A 7,446-nucleotide genomic window follows, 5' to 3' on the forward strand; every position below is an offset into this window, starting at 1 on the left:
AGGTCAGTAACCCCTCAGTCTCGATTAAGGCGTCAACATCCAAACCTCCACCGTCACAATTGGATCGCGATTGGTCACCTGCACCTTTCTCACTCTCCCAGATCTCTGTCCCCAAGACATCTGCTGCTAGAGAGGTCCACTCAGGGGTGGTGTATCTTCTGCAGGGCACACGTACCCTCCTTGATCTTCTCGGACTCTCAGAGCCTGAGTCCGTAGCTCCTTCGTCTAGATCTGAATCTTCAGAGATCGGGACAAGGGTTCTCTCTGGATCTGCTCTCAAGGTTGACCTTTTCCTTCTTTCCGGCCAACTAGCTTCTCCATTCCTTGTCCTCCTGCTCCTTGTTCCTGGATTCGTTTCTTGACCACTTACAGCTTGTTCGATGTCTGACTCGAATTCCCAGCTACTTTCCTCTTCTGAGGTAGCTTCGGTCTCACTGGTGTCCTGACCGTCATCAGCCTGTTCCGACACAGGCTCAGCCTCTTCGATCACCTCTACAGCTTGACCTTCCCTCTCTGTGGCTTCTCCACTTTCCGCTGGATTTTCATCCGAGAGAGGAGCTGTTTCTTCCAGAGGTGCTGGAACTCTTCGGGTGTGTGAGGCGTGTATCCAGTTGGGCAAGCCTCCACACTTTACTGCAGTGTTCGTAACTAGTATGACTTGGAATGGTCCACGCCAGCGCACATCTAGACAGTTCTTCCTGACATGCTTCTTCACCAGGACCCAGTCCCCTGGACACAGGTCATGGCACAGGTCCTGAGCTGATAGAACCTCTGCAGCCTGCACCTGAAGGGACACAGAATGAATGGCGTCAGATAGTCCCTTGCAATAGTCCAGGATCAAATCGTCTGTGATGTTCAACAGTGCTGCAGTCGGAACCGATGGCAGTCTCATAGCTCTCCCCATTAGCACTTCGTGTGGAGAGAGACCTGTCCTTCTATCTGGTGTGCTACGTATACTCATAAGGACCAGTGGAAGTGCATCAGGCCAACTCAAGGACGTCGATGAACAAACTTTGGCGAGTCTGGATTTAATGGTGCTGTTGATTTGCTCTACAATCCCCGAAGCTTCTGGTCGATAACTACAGTGGAGCTTCTGGTCTATACTTAAGGCTGAACATAGCATCTTCACTATTTCGCTGTTGAAATGTGTTCCTCTGTCCGATTCCAAAGAGGCCGGCACCCCAAACCTCGGTATCAGTTCTCTAAGCAACAATTTTGCTACTGTAAGTGTGTCGCACCTACGTGTAGGGTAAGCCTCAACCCATCTGGAAAATATACAGACAATCACTAAGACGTATCTGAGTCGATTGCACTTGGGCATTTCAATAAAATCCAGCTGCATTCTATTGAAAGGCCCCCCTGACCTCCCTATGTGGCTCAAAGTAACTGGTGTTCTCTTTCCTACGTTTAGCTGCTGACAGATCACACAACGCTGACATACTGTTTCTGCCGCTACTCTAAACTTCGGATTGTACCACGTTTGTCTGAATACTCTCACCATGGCATCTCTACCTATGTGTGCTGGTCCATGCAATCTCCTTGCCATTGGACTAACAAGTTCGTTTGGTAAAACTGCTCTCCCATCTGCAGAGATCCAAAAATCCATCTCACTTTTGGTACAACCTGCTGTTTCCCATGCCTTTTTCTCAAAATCAGGTGCATTCTCCTGGACACATTTCAGTTCATCCCACGTGTCTACAGTTTCTAACAACATAGTCAAATCAGTTCTTTCCTGTATTCCCCCCACTTCTACTTTGGTGAGAGAATACCCCTGTTCCGCACAGTAACGTGCGACTTCATCTGCGTATCGGTTACCTTGCGACACTAAATCTGTATTTTTTGTGTGCGCGGTACATTTAACAACCGCTATAGCTGCTGGACCTTGTAATGCCTCTAACAATAATCTCACGAATTCTCCATTCCTAATGGGAGAACCCGAGGAGGTCATGTAACCTCTTTGAGACCACAACTGCCCATAGTCATGAACTACCCCGAAACCATACTGGCTATCGGTGTAAATGGTGACTCGAATTTTATTGCCTGCCAAACAGGCACGGGTCAAAGCAATGATTTCAGCTACCTGAGCGGAATGTACTCCTTCCAGGCAGGCGGCTTCCACTACTCCGGTAATGGTACAAACTGCATATGCTGCTCTCAGCTGACCGATATCGTCTCTTACGCATGAACCATCAACAAAGAATATTTCATCAGGGTCAGTCAATGGCTCATCTACGATATCTGGTCTTGGTTTGGTGCATAGTTCAGTCACATCAAGGCAGTCATGATCTGTACAAACTTCATCATCAATTTCATTAGGAAGTGGCATCAAAGTAGCAGGATTCAAGACAGAGCATCTTTTTAGGGTCACATTCTCAGCAGCCAATATGACTTGCTCATAGAGCGTGAGCCTGCTATTCGTCAGATGCTGAGTCTTGGTCCTGGTCATTAACAATTCCACAGAATGCGGTACATACACCACTAACTGATGTCCCATAACCACATTTTCACACCTTTCAATGCTGACACCCGTTGCAGCAACGGATTTGAGACATCCGGGCAACGCTGCGGCTACTGGATCTAAGGTAGCCGAAAAGTATGCAACTGGTCTACGGGCATTTCCGTGTATCTGGGCCAAAACTGACAAAGCACAACCTTCCCTTTCACAGCAGTAAAGCAAGAATGGTTTCTCGTAATCAGGCATTCCCAAAGCAGGGGCACGACACAAGTCCTCCCTCAGCTGCAAAAACGCCATCAAACAATCTTTGTCCCATGGTACCGGATCACTCACCCCCTTGTGCGTCAGTTTTTGTAAAGGTTTTGCCTTCAGTGAAAAGTTGGCTATCCACTGCCGGCAATAACCAACCATGCCTAGAAACATCCTGACTTCTCTTTGTGTTTTGGGCGCACTCATTTTCATGATCGCCTCTATTCTGTCTGGAGACACCTTCCGTTTTCCCTTTTCAATCCTGTGACCCAAGTACTGCACTTCTGTCAGACAATACTGCAATTTACTTGGAGACACCTTGTGTCCGTTCTCGGCCAAGTGATTTAGTAAGGTGATGGTGTCTACTTTGCAAGCTTCCTCAGTTTCTGACGCCACAAGTAGGTCGTCTATGTACTGGACCAGAACCGAGTTCATGGGTAGTACTAGACTTTCAAGATTTTTCTTCAGCAGCTGGTTAAAAATCGATGGGCTTTCTGTATACCCCTGGGGAATACGACACCAGGTTAAAACGCGATTTTCCAGCCTAAAAGCGAAAATATATTGGCTTTCCTCATCTAAGGGGATTGAAAAGAAAGCCTGGCACAGGTCTATCACCGTGAACCATTCAGCTTGGAACGGTATCTGAAACAATATCACTGATGGATTCGGTACCACTGGACAACATGAAACAACGATATTATTAATCTTTCGAAGATCCTGCACTATTCTGTATTTCCCACTAGGCTTCTGCAAACCCATAATCGGGGAGTTACATGGACTTCCCACGATCTCCTTCAGTATTCCCTGTTTAATCATGGATTCGATCACAGGCTTTATTCCTGCAATCGTCTCCGGTGTCAACTTATATTATGGTGTTCTTGGATACTCGGCATTGGGTTTTACCATGATCTTTACCGGTTCTACCCCTTTGATCAGTCCTATTTCTTCTCCAGTAAAATCCCACACCTCAGCCGACACCATCTCCTTCAAGTCCTGTGGAAGCTCCTCCACCGTTAAGGTAGGGTATAGTTCCACGCATCCCTGCGAGTTTACAACCTTGAAGTCGGCATCATCATCGTTAGTCTGCACTTCTACTCCTTCAGGTGTGCAATATATGGTGCAGTTTAGTTTACACAGCAGATCTCTTCCTAGCAGACACACAGGGCTTGAATCACAAATCACAAACTGGTGTTCATCACTATATTTCCCTATCTTCACTGATACTGGTTCTGTCAGAGGATTCGTCATTCTCCTATTTGCGACTCCTACCACCTGGATCGTTTCTCCCGACATTGGCAGACCTGGGACTACCGCCGATCTCAAAGTGGATCGAGTGGCCCCCGTATCCACCAAAAAGGTCGTAGGACATCCAGCCACCTCAGCCTCCACGTATGGTCCTCTCTGATCCACCTCCAGGGCTGCTCCTAGGGTACAATCTTCTTCCCTATTCACTCGTTGCCCCGTAAGGGGATCAACGTAGTAGAATTCCTCTCCTCCTACGAACAGTGGCAGTTGTCTATAGGTTTTCCCTCCATTTGCAATTCGTGGCGGTTGAGGGAACTGAGCTCGAGGAGTCTGAGTCCCCCCTTTGATCAACTTTCCCTTCGGGACCACTGTTCCCTTTACCAGGCTGTTCTGAACCTCATCCTCCTCCTGTTCTAATTCCCCCATCTCGACATTATAGGGACACTCGCGTCTCCAGTGTCCCACCTCGTTACACTGGTGGCACCTAGTCGTCTTTTTCAGGGTCGCGATATCTACCCTAGGTCTCGGTTTTTCCTCCTCATCCCTGCTTTGATTATTCTGTTTCTTCCCTAGGGTTCCTGTTCCCTGTTGCCGCTGTCCACCCTTTCCAGCTGATTGCATCTGCACCAACATCAGCTTCTCCTTAAGTTTCTTTGCTTTCGAATCTATTTCATCGCTGCAATACCTCGCATACCTCAGGATCTCATCTAAAGGTTTGTTTTGCCAACAGATCAAATGCTGTTGAATCATTAAGCTTATGTCTGATCTCAAACCCAGGACGAACTTCGACACAAACTGTCCTATATCTTTAGGTTCCATCACGTCCAATCCACTGTACTGTTTGAATGCTTTCAGCAATCTCTCATAGTACTCGTGAACGGTCTCTTTAGGTTCCTGAGTGGTTCGATCTATCTTAACCCAGTCTATGTCCTGCAACGGCACTTTCTCTTTCAACCATGCCATTACCCTCTCGTACTTCTCCATGACTTTCTCTGATGGTCCATTCGTCTGGGCATCCCTCTCTGGCTCACAAATGGGCCATTCAACACTAAGCTTACATGCCGTCCACAAATCTCCGGGTACTACAATGTCAAACAGGGTGTTCAAGTCGACCCACAGCACTTTAGAGATCTTCACGAACCTCTCTACCTGTTTGTACCATTCTACGGGATTCTCCCTTAGCTTTGGGAAGGAATTGGTAAATGCCGCTAGATCCCCCCTACTCCAGGGCACATGCACGTAGTTTCCGTTCGCGATTTCTCGCAAAGGGAAAGCTTCCATTCGCATTAGCTCTCCCTCCGGGGACCTCGCAAGTGTGCTCCTTCTGACGGTTCCCCTCTTGGACCATCTTTCCTCCCATTTATCCAAATCCCTCCACAATCTGATACTCAAGATCAGTTCCTTTATGTGTATTTTCAGCCCAATCGTCCTACGCTCATCTAGATCCTGATCCGTGCAATTTAGCCTATGGTTACCCTGTAAAGCTTTAGTTCGTGATAAGTCTATCATATACCTGTTTGCCAACTCAGATAATTTTTCATGAACTGACCCCGCTTTCCGAGTAACATCCTTAGCCATAAACAGTATTTCATCCTGTTCATACAGATCGATCCTTTCCATTGGTAATGTGCCGTCTATTATTTCCTCCAAATCTGATTTTAAACTGATTGCATCGAGCCATTTTGCCTTCATCTCAGCTCTCAGTACCTCCCTCCTAGGTGGTTCGTTTACATCCCTCTCACCCCCACTACGAGTCCTACGTCTAGGCACAGGTGAGTCATGAGGAGTCCTTCTTGCTTCTCTTTGTTCCCACCTCTCTAGGTCCCAAGCTTTCCCATCTTCCCTAGGGGTATGGTGGAACAATGTTCTATTCCCCATTACTGCATTCTGTCTTTTCGGCTCGGTCTCTCTAGATGCAAGATAGGATCCTCCGTTCTGTTCTAAATCACTGCAATTCCCTTGCTGTCTGGTGTCACTCAATAAACGATAAGGTCCCTCACGGCCCTCCATGTTCCCGCGATCACATCCGTGATCACCGGATACTTGGCGAGACCTTTCGCGACTCCCCATACTCTCGTGACTCCAATGTCGCGCATTTTCGTCCGGGGTATGGTGAGTGCACCTGTAACTTTCTCGGTACTCCTGTGTCCTTCGTTCTCCCTCGCTAAGGATGGGGCGAGGCACTCCCCCACATCCTGTACTCTTGTCTTCGCACATTTGTCTATTGCCACCGATGGTATGGCAAGTATCTCCTTTGCTTCCTTGACTCCCTCTCTCCCACTCCGGACTGCTTTCGCCAGCTCCGCAGTGAGAGAGGATCCTATCCTCTTGATCTCTCCATTCGGTTTCTGTTTCTATTATTTTATTCTGAGTCTCTACGGCAGCATCCCATTCTTTCAAGTGCTCTCTTAACTCCTTAAAGGATTTCGGTTTCGGTCCCCTCAGGTCCATCTGTCCTCTCGGACCCCCCTGTTCTATCCAGGGATCCGTTACTGGATCCAATGGGGTACTCCGACTCCTTGGTCCTAGCAACTGCCTTTGGGAATTGATCGTATTGTTCCTACTTTCCATCTCTGCCCTTTCCCTGTCCCACCGTGCCTGTTCCTCCTGCTGGGCTCCCTCCGGGTTGTAGATTGACACTATAGGACCTATGGTAACAGGTACTTGTAGAGCATCCGGCAGTTGATACGACCTTGCACACTCCGTTTCTGGCACCTTCTGTACCACAAATCTTCCTACTACTCTCTGTACGGGACTAGATTGAGGTATTTCCTCACCTTTCTTGGGTTCCCACTCTGATGTGGGGAGCGGTCTATATTCCTCCTTCCTAGCCCCGTCCCCCTGCTGTAGTTCGGGACTTTCGGCTTCTCTGTTGTACGGAGGTGGTCTGTCTAATAATAGCCTATCTATCAGAATATCATCCGTCTCGCTGTCCTCATCCTCTTCTGGAGGTTTCTTTTCTCCCGTAGCCTCTAGCATTGGGTATAGTTTGTCTGCTTCTATTCTTTGCACCCTCCACTTTTTAGCTTCATCATCCCATTTAGCATCCTGCACTGCTCTTACCGATCGTCTCACTCTTTCTTGGCGCCTATTCAGGCTCCTGTCGTGTGCCGCCCTGAACCATGCATTAAGGGCTTCGAACTGTGTTGGCCTCGGTAGAGGTCTTGTTGCGAGCATTACCGCTTTCAGTTGATTCAATGCTTCTAACCTAAACGTCCCGTATCTCGGGAACGTCAGTTCCTCATTTCCTTCTGTTAGCTTACTCCACTCGGAGATCCATAGTATTGAGTGTAACCCCACATTCACAGCCATATAATAAGCTGGTGTGCCTTCCGGTGGGGCTTCTTCCCCTGCATACGAGTTTCCTCTATCTCTCTTAAAGATCGCCCTTAAACGTTTAAAACACTTCATTTTCAAGAATCTACGATTTCCCTTAATTCTCTTCCTTGTTTACTTCCCGATGGCGAACCACCAATCCCTGCGCGGCTCTCGCTGAC

Source organism: Lissotriton vulgaris, unplaced genomic scaffold, assembly GCF_964263255.1.
Source record: "Lissotriton vulgaris unplaced genomic scaffold, aLisVul1.2 SCAFFOLD_1260, whole genome shotgun sequence".
Classification (NCBI taxonomy): Eukaryota; Metazoa; Chordata; class Amphibia; order Caudata; family Salamandridae; genus Lissotriton; species Lissotriton vulgaris.